Source organism: Myotis nattereri, assembly GCF_964212035.1.
Source record: "Myotis nattereri genome assembly, chromosome: 7".
NCBI lineage: Eukaryota > Metazoa > Chordata > Mammalia > Chiroptera > Vespertilionidae > Myotis > Myotis nattereri.
The window spans coordinates 40,624,354-40,638,510 of NC_138082.1; positions in this window are offsets into that span (position 1 = coordinate 40,624,354).

Genomic DNA, 14,157 nt, shown 5'->3' on the forward strand with positions numbered 1-14,157 from the left:
ATCTTATCAATAAGGATTTACATGACTATCTGGTGGGGAAGTTGCTTCAGCTACCAGTGGGTGCATAGCTCTGATCTTTGCCAGGGCTTCAAGGGTCACCAGCATTCCGGGGCTCCTTGTCCACACCTCTCTGCTAGAGAAGACAATAGGCGGCTTCACACACAAAATAATAGATGAAATCTTCTAAACTTATCAAGAAAATTATTTTTATGGGAACTGAATCAACTAAAACTATCACAGATATTAAACAGCTACCATATTTTGTGCTAGACACCACAGCGAACAACACACAGATAAGATGATACTAACCTTGTCCCTCAAGGAGTGTAGTGAAGAGAAAATGACAACTTCAAGGAAAATGATTAATTGTGCACCTGACACTGACTATTGCAGCTCTGAATTGAGATAAAACAAATGAAAGCCCTCAAAGCTAAAGAACTGGTTTTAAATGCTATAGTACCATGCTTTTTAAAACAATTGATCTATACTTGGTAATAAAGTATCTAGTGCCCAAAATATCTGTATTTATCCACTTCAATTAGATCATTGTCATTGTAAACCTTTGAAGTTGATTCCTTGCCCAAATTACCTAATCAGCACAAGTTACAAATGTAGATACAAGCACAATTACTTATAAACTTAAGTAATTGGCCAAAGCTGAAGCCTGAAGCAAACATGCTGTCAATTTTTATTCTCCAAAAGAAGATCTTGGGTCTTCATTAATTTACTCAGCGAGTACTGTCTTAAGTCAGAGTCCCCAAAAGCAGAGCCCAGAGCAGGGACTCTTGTATAAGGAATGTTTGAGGCGCTGCTACCAGGAAAAGGGGAGTGAAGGAGGCGGGGCAGAGGAGACCGGACGTCTCAGCAGCAGCCTCAGCCCATCCCGCAGGGAGCCTAGATGATACCAGAGCTAGTTCTGTTTGGGAACCGGGGAGGGGGAGTAGCCTCATTGGACCCCCTTATCTGCCAGGTGGTGGCTACAGGCTGTGTGCTGGGGTGGGGGGTGGGGTGGGGTGATAACCTTCCAGCTGAAGGGGGCTTTGGCCAGAGCGATCTCTGCAGGCTGGGGCACTGAACAGACAGTTCTCCAGAAACAGGGTCGGGTGCACACACATAAGCTGGGGAATCTGAGCGGTACCACCGCACCCACACCACCCACTACAACTTGAAATGCCTATTCTTAACCTAAATGAGAGAGGCAGGACTTACTGGGTGGCTCCTGAGGATGATTCCCAGCACCGACATGCTAATATTTAAACAAGGCCTATGCCGCCCGATGCTGGGATACGGTCAGAGCTAATGAGAATTTTAAAGCTTTTCGCAGTTGAAGCTCCCAAGCACAGGGCCTGGGAGAAAGGGCAGGGGCAGCGATCTATCCAGCAAAAGAGATAGTCGCTTCAGGCAAGGCCTGACTTCTTTTTATGAATTAGGGGCCTGGGAAAAACAGCTCCGTGTGGCCACGTGGGCGCAGGTGAGAGGGTTGGATAGGGAGGGTCCTAGAAGTCCGTCAGGGGCACTCCAGCGGGAGCGACAAGAACCCTTCCCGGACTCACCAGCCAGCCTCCTTCCCCTCACTCCCCCAAGAATAATGCTCCCGGGCGCGGGGTGGAGGAGATTCGTGCTCCACACCTTCAGCAACCTTCCATATGTTTCTCCGCATCATTGCATTTCCAATTTAGACCACCTTTTCTCTCCCCGTGTCGGCAGGGGGCAACAGAGAGTAGCAAGCCGAGCTTCCTGGTTTCAATCCATCCCATGAGAAACCTTCAGTCATCCTTTCCCTCCTTCTGCTGAATCTTTCCTGTCTATTTTATAAACCCCACACCCAGGCTACATGATAGCATAATGTAGGAATTACACATCCTCGCTCAAAACCCAGAGTGAGAAGCTGAAATCTGGGATCTGCTAACTTGTGTGACCTGGGACAGGTTATTGAACTTCTTCGTTCCTTGATAATCTCATCCATAAAATGGGTCTAACAACAGCATCGACCTCACTGGGTTGTTGTGAGGATTCAACAAGGTACTTCATATGAAACTTTTAGAGCAATGCCTGGCACAGCACCAGTTAAGTACCAGCAATCATTACTGTATTAGGGACCACCGTACAAAACATCACAGTTAGGGACCAGGGAAGCAGCATTTTAGAGGGAGCAGGGAACAGGCCACTCCCATATTCACCAGATGCATTATCTTGCCAGGGCTGCTGGAATAAAGTACCCCAAGCTGTGGGGGCTTATTCACAGAAAGGCTAGAAATCCAAAACGAACGTGTCCGCAGGGTCTGTTCCTTCTGGGCGCTGTTAGGGAAGATCTGTTCCACGCTACTCTGACTTGTAGATGGCCACCTTCGTGCTCCATAGCATTCTCTCTGTATGTGTGGGTCCCTCCCAATTTCCCCTGTTTAGTTGGATACCAGCATATTAGGGTAACTCTAATTTTACCTCATTTTCACTTTATTATCCATGCCAAGACCTATCTCCAAAAAAGTCATATCCTAAGGTACTGGGGACGTCAACATCTTTTTGGGGAGACACAGTTCAACCTCTAGACATGATGCACATGGGACAACACATTTTTACAAGAAGTTTTGATGGATTGTCTCAAAAGATGCATTTATCATCTCTATCCAGTAGTAGCTGATTATATAGATGAACCATGTAGAGGTAGGGAGGGAAGCAGACAGTAAAATAACAGGTAAAAATGGTGGTCTCCATGGTGACTGGTTCAAGAATAATGTTTTATGGTTGTGCTCCAGGAAGAGAAAGTAATTTGTATTTGTTTAGTCTGCCCCAAATGTCATTTTGAGAAATCCAGGCAGAGAAAGTCCAGTTGCCTTGTGATGAGAGAAAATATTGTCTGCTAGATAGATGGAAGGACTTTTGAAAATAGGTTGGCCCATCAATTTTTATTCTAAGGTTATAAAAAGTGAACACTTAGGTTTATGCTTATGGTATGTCTGGGTCAATATTTCCCAAATGCTTCCTAGGGAAGTTGGGAAATGCTGTGAAAAAAAGTGTTCCACAACCAAATCAACTTAGGACTTGGGTAACTGTACTTCCTTTTTTTCCCTTTTATTTCATTTTAATTTTATTGCAGTTTACATTCTATATCATTTTGTATTAGTTTCAGGTGTACAGCATAGTGGTTAGACAATCATACTTTAAAATGTGTTCCCGTGGTATTTCCAGCACCCACCTGGCACCCAACATACATAGGTATTACAACATTATTGACTATATTCCCTATGCTGTACTTTACATCCCATGACTATTTTGTGACTGCCAATTTGGACTTCTTAACCCCTTAACCTTTTTTCACCCCAACCTCCCTCCCCTCTGACAAACATGAATCAGGACTGGGTAGGGTAATTATGCTTCTTTATGCAGGACTTCTCAGAGCCTTTGATGGGTTAGTATGTGTTGATTCTCCAAGAGGTAATCCAGTGCTCCCCGATGTTATTTGATGATGGAACTGTTTTTGTTAGTGCTGCACATGATGCAGGCTGAGACAGGGGACAGAGGGTGAAACATCAAAGGTGTGAAGAAGACTAGATCTCAGTAGAAGGAGGAACTGGGTATCACCTAAGAAATGAAAGTAAGTGCTATGATTTAAAAAAAAAAAAAAGGGTAAGGTATTTGAGAGCAGGTGGCTGGGGCTTCTGATGCAGAAGGAGAAATGCAGAACAGCCAGTTAGAGGAAACTCCATGTAAGCGCTGTGGCCTGAAGTATGGGGTAAGCAGGAGTGGGGCAGGGCTTTCGGGCAGAGGACCTTTGCAACCGCAGAAGTCTGGGGACCAGGGAAAGCACAATACAGTCAGAAAATTAGAAAAATAAACACGTTAGTAAGGCTGGTGCGAGAACCTCTCAAGGGCTGGGAGAGAGGCAGGACAAGGTTGCCAAAGGTTTCATATACATAGTACAGAGTTTGGGCTTCGCCGAAGGAGGTAAGGGGAGCATGAAAGAGATTGAAGCAAACTAGTTACTTGATCAAATTTTAGTTTTACAATGTCTTGAGCTATTCTGAGAAAGCTATGACATTTATTTGTCATGCTACATCAATGAGCTTACATATTTCCTCCCGGGGGAATCCACTCACAGGAAGAAAGACCTTTACCTACCACCAAATTTCTAGCCCTTAGTGGCCCTGTAATGTTAGCTCAGGGCCTTATAACCACACGCGGAAAGGTCTTAAGATTGCCTGGGGATCTCAGGATACATGTAATAAAGCCAACCTGATACTCTCCAGGCACAGGATGAGGGTGGGGGTGGGGTGACTCATGGAGACGGGAGGCCCCCTCCTGCCCACAGCCTTCTCAGTGACAAGTCCTTGTCTGTGGAACTGACAGCGGAGAAGCAGAGTCTGACCCAGCAAACCATGTTCCCCTGAGGATGTGGAGTCAGGAGTGTGGCTCCTGGGGACGACTCCCATTCACTCCTGCTCCATTTTAAGAAAAGGTAGAAAGCAGGTAAGAGGAGTGGACAGATGTACTGATGCTTTCCAACTTGTCAGGAATTCCCTGAAAAAGATGGCATGTCCTAAAAGTCAGGATTCCAAATCTGGAGTTCGTGCTTATCCTCAGGTCTTTAGGTGTCTGAGCTCCCTGAAATTATGCCTACGTATATTTTTTAAGGACCTGATTCCTTAAAACACTTCAAAGATGCAAATGATTTTAAAAGTTAAGGAATACTGTCCTGCATGTTTCAGAGAGGGAGCCGATGGACAGATGCCTAAGCCATCTGAGAAACACCTGCACGTCTCCCCATAAAAACAAGCTGCACGTTGGGAAGTTCTAGGGCCCTGGGGATCAGGATTCCTTTCCTTCGGCATCCAGCAGAGGCCGCTGATCATGAGCCTTGTGCAGCCGGTGTGTGCTTCTCTACAGCTCCTTCCCAACAAGCAGAAGACTCCAGCACAAATGCTTCTTGCTTAAGATGTAATAGGTGCATTCCCTGGGTTATAGAGGAAGTCACTAGGGGTGTGGAGGGAACCCTGCCTGATACCAGTTTCAGCCTCAGAGGGGAACATGGGGACAGAAGTCTTCTCTGTAATTGCAACTTACGAATGAAGTCAGCTTTTTGTTGACAAGCAGCTCCACCTGAGACGGTAATGGTTGTAGATTGTAGTCAGGTGAGGCATACAGGTGTCCCTCATTCCCCAACCTGCTGGGAACCTGGCCCACCTAAGTAAGGGAGGCAGCCATCCCGCCTCTACTCTCCCTCTCCTGCCCAGAACAACTCAAAAAAGCTGGAGAAGAGACACCACCTGGCCCACCAGCCCGAGAGCAAACGGGAGACTGAGCTGCCCTGTTTTGATAAAAGGCAGGACCACTAAGGGGAAGAGAAGGGGGCCTCTTGTGGACAGCCGACCGGAAGGAAAGCTGGGAGTGGACACCCTGGGATCCAGGGTCTTTGAGTAACAGGCCCAAAGTCACACGGGGAGTAGCAGCTGGAACCAGAAGCCCGGTCTCCACGGACCAGTGTGGTCACACCAGAACTGAAACCTGCTGGAGGATAAGTGCAGGATGCACCTGCGCAGGGACGAGAGGGCTCTGGCCCATTTCCAGGGTCATTGGAGCTCCGGGCAGGGTACACAGCAGCAGCCCTCAGTCACTCCCCGTGAAAAGGCCTCCAGTTCTTCTCAAAAAGCCAAGGCCAGGAAATGGGGTGTTATCTGCCCCGGCATGTCATGTGGACAGACAGCGGAGGGGGAGCCAGAGCTTCCTGCAAACCATGTTAGGGGCGCTAAAGAAATGATAGAAAAGGACCTTCCCCACGTTCCAGGAAGGTGTCTGAGGAAACACTGCTTGATCCTGGTGGTGCTGGGACGAGGGAAGCCAGCTGAGAGCTCCAGGATGTCCAAGGTAGGGACCGCCGCCAGGAGAAGGGGGGTTTCTGAGAGTGGGTGCTGGGCAGACATTCCAGAGAGTGGGGAGCCCCTGATCCAGCCAAATATGATCCACTTCATGTCCTCACCTACAGGTTCAATATTACTTCTATCTTTTCTCACATAATAGCATTAACTTTAATTTAGCCAACCCGATTTTACTTTTAAGTGTGCAGCAAACCAGTTGTCTTCTTTTTTAAAAGCTCGGATTACCCTTCCTTAAACTTTCAAAACATGCTGTAAATTTTTCTCTGACATGGCAAATGTATTAAACATTTCCCCCCACACAGTTGACATGGCTCAGTTTTATTGATTGATAAAATTGCTACAATACTTTAAACAAGCAGAATTTTCATAACAAAAATATAAAGTACACCTTTTGGCATTTGAAGAGAAAAAAAGAATACTAACAAAAGTATACATATATTTTTGAATGAAATTTATTTTCCCCTGGAAATAAAAATCCTATTCTGAAAATGTTTCAAAATTAAAAATGCTTAGTTATATTAATTTAAGCCACATTTGCTATTAGGTTACTAAGCATATTTAGAGACTAGCTTTTCCCTCAATTTCAGTATTTCCAATTTATTTTTCTAAAGTTACAAATTGTTCATTTAAAGACCCACAAACTCTTGTTGCAAGAACCATTATAAATATAGGGTGTCCCCCCAAAAAATGTATACACACTTGAATAGCTGATAGCTCAATTGATGTTTCTTTCTTTTCAGATTTAACCCACTGGAATTAATAATTATTCAAAGTGTGTATCCATTTTGTGGGGAGACCCTGTATATATATATTAGTTATGACTAACCAAAAATAAAAACATTTAAAAGGCAAAAAAATATAATGTGCTTATTTTTTCAATAATATTTGTATATACAAAGATAAAGCTATTTTAAAACATCCATGGTATCTTCTAATGCTTGCTCATTTATGTTTAAGTTAAAATAATAGTTGGTATGCAAATGTGAATAATAAATACTATAAATACTATTCAACTAAATGGTAAAAATTTAGGGAAGCCAATTACAATTAAGATATTCAACTTATCGCCCTAACCGGTTTGGCTCAGTGGCTAGAGCGTTGGCCTGCGGACTGAAGGGTCCCAGGTTCGATTCCAGTCAAGGGCATGTACCTTGGTTGCGGGCACATCCCCAGCAGGGGATGTGCAGGAGGCGACTCATTGATGTTTCTCTCTCATCCATGTTTCTGACTCTCTATGCCTCTCCCTTCCTCTCTGTAAAAAATCAATAAAGTATATTAAAAAAAAAAAAAAAAGATATTCAACTTATCTAAACTATTAAAGATGAAGCGGTAAGTGCTGAGTGCACTCAAGAATTAGAAAGCAGCCGAACTGGTTTGGCTCAGTGGATAGAGCGTCAGCCTAAGAATTGAAGGGTCCTGGGTTCGATTCCAGTCGAGGGCATGTACCCTGGTTGCGGGCACATCCCCAGTGGGGGGCGTGCAGGAGGCAGCTGATCGATCTCTCTCATCGATGTTTCTGGCTCTCTCTCCCTCTCCCCTCTTCTCTGTAAAAAATCAATAAAATATATATTTAAAAAAAGGAATTAGAAAGCAAAGGTGAATACTAGCAACACAGCACTTAGTAAGTAGGCAATGAATATTAACTGACCAAAGATTTTTTACAAAGGTGAATAAACATATAGCCCTAAATTAAATGCCCCCTTGAACTCACCATCCTTCCCAAGTGATTCTTTTTCTTTTCCAAAACAGTCCACCAAATATAGAGAAATTGAATAGGCTGTTTGGGGGAGGGGGAGACACTATAATTAATCAAAAATGGAGAAAAGATAAAATAACAAAGTTATAAGAAAAAAGTAAATACAGAAAGAATGGGAAAGTTCATATGACTTTCTCTTTGGCTAATTATGGATAAATTGGAAAGCTCTTAGAAATTTACTTTTAACCATGATTTGTATAACATACAAGCATGACTTCTTCAGGGCTAGAAAAAAGGAAATATCGAAATAATATACAGCATTTGAAAAACAGAGGGGGGAAAAACCTACCACAGTGAGTCTTTAATGTTCTCTAGATCAAGCCAGTAATGAACCTTAACTATTGTAATAATCTAAAATTATAATCACTCTGTTACTCCCCCAAAGGGGGTGGCGGGGGAAACAGCTGCAGGAGTTAAATCCAAAAGTGACATATGTAAACAAGATAGGGCATTGTGTGGCTAAGGTGGCCCAATTCACAAAATCAATAAAGAAATATTGCAATATGCAAATTCCCCCCAAAAATCATGGACTATATTTTTAAAAACACAGCAAAGAAAAAGAAGAGCAACTAGTCTTTCTAAGGGAGTTTGCTACTTATGCAAAACTGAAATAAACTAAAACTCTCAAGTGATGACTAAGGGTGATCTACACACAAACGGTGACATGTCAAGCACTAGTACGCTATTGAATAACACTTGCTAAACTCGTTTTTAAAGTGTTTTAAAAGTATGTCAATGGTTTTGTTCTGAGTACCATGTCAGCATGGCAAAGTCTTCGAATTCACAAAGGTACTGCTAGTAAGTGAATGGTGTGTGTTACGTACACACTTTGCCTGAATAGAGATGATGGGCTATTTTTGCATTTTAAAAATATACAAATGATTACGTTCATCCTAGTGTGATGGTGGAACCTGAAAACTGGGAATCAACTATGAATTGTAATACTTTGTTTATTGTGAGTGCTTAAAAAATATAATCTAGCAAAGTTATGCAGTCAGACCATGATCATGGCCTCATATTCTGGATGGCAGACTATCCTTGCCACCATTCCCCACACCCTCCTGCCCGGCCCATAGCAGACATCATTAACCAAGTAGTTAGGGCACTCTCTGCTCATCTAGCCTCAAACTCAGAATCCTTGGAAGCCACACTACTTGATCAGAGTTGGTACAGAGGGAAAAAAACAAAAAACTATGCTAAAAGACAAGTATTTATTGCCACATATTTCTCTCTGATCAACCACTGCAAAACAAGAAAACAAACCAAAAAAAGAATAAAGACAAACAGAAATAGAAGCTGTTTATGACTTGTACCCTAAGGTCTCACCCAAGATGAGGCACCATGGAAAGGGGCTTCAGACAATCTTCTGGAACTGCCAAACCTTAAGGCATGCTGAAACATCTAGTTAAGTGTAGAGTCAATGTTTTCCCATGCATCAATAACTCTTCCTATGGTGAAAACATCATTTAAGTCTAGGTGGCTTACTGAACTAAGAGTGATAATAGTAGCCGAAACCGGTTTGGCTCAGTGGATAGAGCGTCGGCCTGCGGACTGAGGGGTCCCAGGTTCGATTCCGGTCAAGGGCATGTACCTGGGTTGCGGGCACATCCCCAGTGGGAGATGTGCAGGAGGCGGCTGATCGATGTTTCTCTCCCATCAATGTTTCTATCTCTCTATCTCTCTCCCTTCCTCTCTGTAAAAAAATCAATAAAATATATAAAAAAAAAATTTTTTTTTAAAAAAAAGAGTGATAATAGTAATAATAATGGTAACAATATTAATAGCAGTAAACACTTAATTGACACATATCATGTGCCTGGTACTTACTGTTCTAAGTGTTTTATGTGTGTTGATAAGGTAGGTAGTACAATAAAACCATGTTAAATAAAAAGGATTAGAGTGGAAAGAATGAATTATGGAATACTGAAGACATTTTATTTTCCATACACTATTAGAAATTAAATCTAGGCTTCCAGTTAAAAATGATAGACTGACCACATATATTTATTTTCTCTACTTCCAAAACCCCACCAAAAGACATTAAAGCAATATAAATGGTCATGAACCAGAAAAGCAAAGAGAACAGACTACATAACCATAAGAATTCAACAGTTTATACAAATAAAAACCAGGAGGAGGTATAATAACTAACCTAGCAGAGTAGAGGAAGTTAAAGCCTAATGCCCAAAACACACTCTACCAAACCCCTCACAAGCTCAGGATTGGGAAGCACCAGGTATTGTGAAAAAAAGGGAGTGAGGTACACAACTGAAATTAGGGCTTGAAGTCTGAATAAAGAGCAACTGGATACCAGGTCCTCTCCCATCCTCCATGGGCAGACAGCCCAACAGTCCCAACCTCCACACAAGAGGAACAACCTGAGAATCACCAACCATAGAGGAAGACTGGGGCAAGTCATGGTAAGGCTGAAGTAGAGGGATTAAAAGTCACCACACATACTGCGGGGTCCTCAGCCCTCTTCTCCTACCCTACTGCCAGAATCCAGGTGTTCTTTCTAGAGAAACTTAATGTCTCCAAAGAAAAGACTTCCACTGGGAATTAGGGGATTCCAACAAAAATGCCAACTCTGCATGATGGCCCTTCAGATAACTGATAAGCCCAGCCTACACATAAGGACTTACAAAATTAGCTTTTTAAATACCTGATCCCAAATAGAATGGATGACCTCTCCAATTTTCTATGGACGCCTTCAGAATGAAAGACATAGCACAACACATAAACAGAAAACAGAAACATGGAAGAAACAGAAACAGTGCAACAAACAGGAAAGACATAAGAGAAAAAAACAACATAATTATCCTCAGGGATAACGAGAAGACATTGAATCTATAAAATGAGAGGCTCTTATGAAAGAGAATAGAGAAAAACTGTATCTTAGAAATTAAACCTATAGTTTAAAAAAATTTAACAAAAGTGCCTGAGGATAACAACAAAAATACAACTTCAGGAGCAAATGGAGAGGAAAGATTTTTAAAATTAGAGGATTAATCTAAGAGGTCCAACATTCAAATAACAGGAATTCTAGAAAAACAGAATATAGAAAATGAAGGAGAGAAAATTTATCAAACACACACACACACAGCAAAAAAAAAAATAAAAACACAAAAAATTTCCCAGAAATAAAGACAAGTCTACAAATTAATAGATTCCACCAAGTCAAGTACCATCAACATGAATGAATGAATGAATGAATGAACAAATGTAGGCCCACACATCATCATGAAATGTCAGGGGTATAAAGAAGCTCCTAAAAGCTTCCAGAGTGTAAAAGCAGGCCCCATGTAAAAGAATGGTATCAGAATGTTCAAAGGAATAATGAATGCTGTAAGAAAACAGAATTCTTAGGGAAAATTACTTTCAACAAAGACTCCAAACTATCAATCATTCAAGAGTAGAGACATTTCAGAACTATAAAGTCTCAAAATGTTTACTTCTCAAGCACCTTTCCTAGAAAGTTTTTGGTGGTGGATGCACTTTGGCAAAAACAAAGGGGAGGGGCAATAAATCAAGAAAGAGGAAGTCATAGGACCCAATAAACACATCCAACACGGACTAAAAAAGAGGGATCCCAGAATGACCACCGAGCAGTGCACAGGCCTAGAGAGGGATGGTCCAGATCAGCCGTGGGCAAACTACGGCCCGCGGGCCGGATCCGGCCCCTTTGAAATGAATAAAACTAAAAAAAAAAAAAGACCGCACCCTTTTACGTAATGATGTTTACTTTGAATTTATATTAGTTCACACAAACACTCCATCCATGCTTTTTTTTTTTTTTAAATATATTTTTTATTGATTTTTCACAGAGAGGAAGGGAGAGAGACAGAGAGTCAGAAACATCGATGAGAGAGAAACATCGATCAGCTGCCTCCTGCACATCTCCCACTGGGGATGTGCCCGAAACCCAGGTACATGCCCTTGACCGGAATCGAACCTGGGACCTTTCAGTCCGCAGGCCGACGCTCTATCCACTGAGCCAAACCGGTTTCGGCCATCCATGCTTTTGTTCCGGCCCTCCCGTCCAGTTTAAGAACCCATTGTGGCCCTCGAGTCAAAAAGTTTGCCCACCCCTGGTCGAGATGGTGGAAGATGAAGGACTGGCTGTAGAAGAAATGTCCCCAAAGGACAAAAAAAGGGAGGGAACTGATAGATTATCTTATGTTTTGAACATGTAAGTCTTTGGATAATCATTGTAATGGGTATATAAACAACTAAGCAAATTTTAAAATCAGGCAAATATTAATTCTGAGAAAAATATGAATCCAGTAGAAAGGAAATAATGATTCCAGTAGAAAGGAAATACTGATAGAAAGGAAATAATGATATTTTAATATATTTTTATTGATTTCCTTTCTATCATTAACCACATTGGGTTCATCAGTGAACAACATTTATTACCTATTAATTTAACAAGTTGTGAGTAATCTATATTGAGAGGCATGGGGGCAAAAAGTAAATCCCGCCTGCCAAAAAAGGAATTTAAGAATCATTTCTGAAATTGATAAATCAAGAAAAAGTAATATTACTATTCTCAAATAGGAAGATAAATGTAGAACACACCAGTAAGGTGCTTGTCTCAGGGGTGCTAAACTGGGGAAAGGAAGCTACTCCTTTTCACTATAATCAAATAGAACTATTTCCTAGTTCTATTTGATTTTTTTAAAACTATATGCATAAATTACTTTAGAAAAAAAGAAAACTAAATTTAAAAGAAAAGAATTTAAACTTACAAATTCGGTATGAACTCAAAGAAAGGAATTGGAAAGACATGAAAAGGAGCCCTATCTACCAGCTACTTCCCACCAGAGCTATTAAAAGAGACCTTCCCAAAGGAACTCCTGCAGCCTAAACAGCCTTCCTTTGGGGCCAGTACACTGCCTCTGCACCAAGTGGCAATAGCAAGGCTCAAAGGACAGACCCAGCCCTGGCTTATCTGGCTCAGTGATTAGAGTGTCAGCCCTGGGACCGAAAGGTCACGGGTTCGATTCCCAGTCAAGGGCATGTACCTGGGTTGCAGATTCGATCCCCGGCCCTGGTTGGGGTGCGTGCGGGAAGCAACCAATTGATGTGTCTCTCGCACATCAATTAATCTTCCTCTTCTTTCCTCCTTCCTTCCACTCTCTCTAAAAAAATTATTTGAAAAAATATCCTCAGGTGAGGATTAACAACAACAAGGAAAAAAGGACAAACCCAGAGGCACTTCATTTAATAAAAGTAAAGAATTGGTAGAATCCAAAGTAATATTATAATGTATATGGAATTAGTATATATAAACAGTAGAATAATAGCAACATATTAAGGATATACTTCCTGAGATCTCGTGATGATTGCTAACACTAAATGTAGTAATGCATAAAGAAAAACTACAGAGACATAGGAACCAAGATGGCGGCATAGGTTAACGCCAGAGTTTGCTGCTTTGAACAACTACTTCAAAAGTGAAACCAAAAAACGGAAGGGACATCACCCAGAACCACAGGAACGCTGGCTGAGTGGAAGTCCTACAACTAGGAGGAAAGAGAAACACATACGGACACTCAGAGGAGGCGCAGTGCTGAAGTCAAATTCTGAGGTGCGGAGTGTGCGGAGTGGGCTGGCGGCGGAGGGCGCGGTTGGCGTTTTCAATCAGGAGGGAGTCACAGACTCTGAGCTCCCGATACAGGCGAGTCTTTAGGGACCCAGACTCAAACGGGAGAAGCGGGACTGTCTGGCTTCGGTCAGAGCGAGTGCAGCTTTCTCTCCGAACTTTGCAGCCGTTGCTGGGACTCAGAGAGGCAGAGCCCCTGGGGACAGGACTGAGAGCCGCCATAACTGCTCTCTCAGGCCCACCCTGTTGATCCTGTGCGACCCGCCCCGCCCAAGCCCTGCACAGAGGCATTTGCCGGATAGCCTCAGGCAAACGCCAGATTAGCACCTCCCTAGAGGACAGAAGTTCTCTCACTGCTGACACAGCTGATTCTCATAGCCACTTGGCCTGGAGGTCAAACCCTCCCTGGAATTAGCTACAACAATCAAAATTTAACTATAAGACTGTGCACAAAAACCACTAGGGGGTGCACCAAGGAAGCATAACAAAATGCGGAGACAAAGAAACAGGACAAAATTGTCAATGGAAGATATAGAGTTCAGAACCACACTTTTAAGGTCTCTCAAGAACTGTTTAGAAGCCGCCAATAAACTTAATGAGATCTACAAGAAAACTAATGAGACCCTCGATGTTATATTGGAGAACCAACTAGAAATTAAGCATACACTGACTGAAATAAAGAATAATATACAGACTCCCGACAGCAGACCAGAGGAGCACAAGAATCAAGTCAATGATTTGAAATGCGAGGAAGCAAAAAACACCCAACCGGAAAAGCAAAATGAAAAAAGAATCCAAAAATGCGAGGATAGTGTAAGGAGCCTCTGGGACAGCTTCAAGCGTACCAACATCAGAATTATAGGGGTGCCAGAAGATGAGAGAGAGCAAGATATTGAAAACCTATTTGAAGAAATAATGACAGA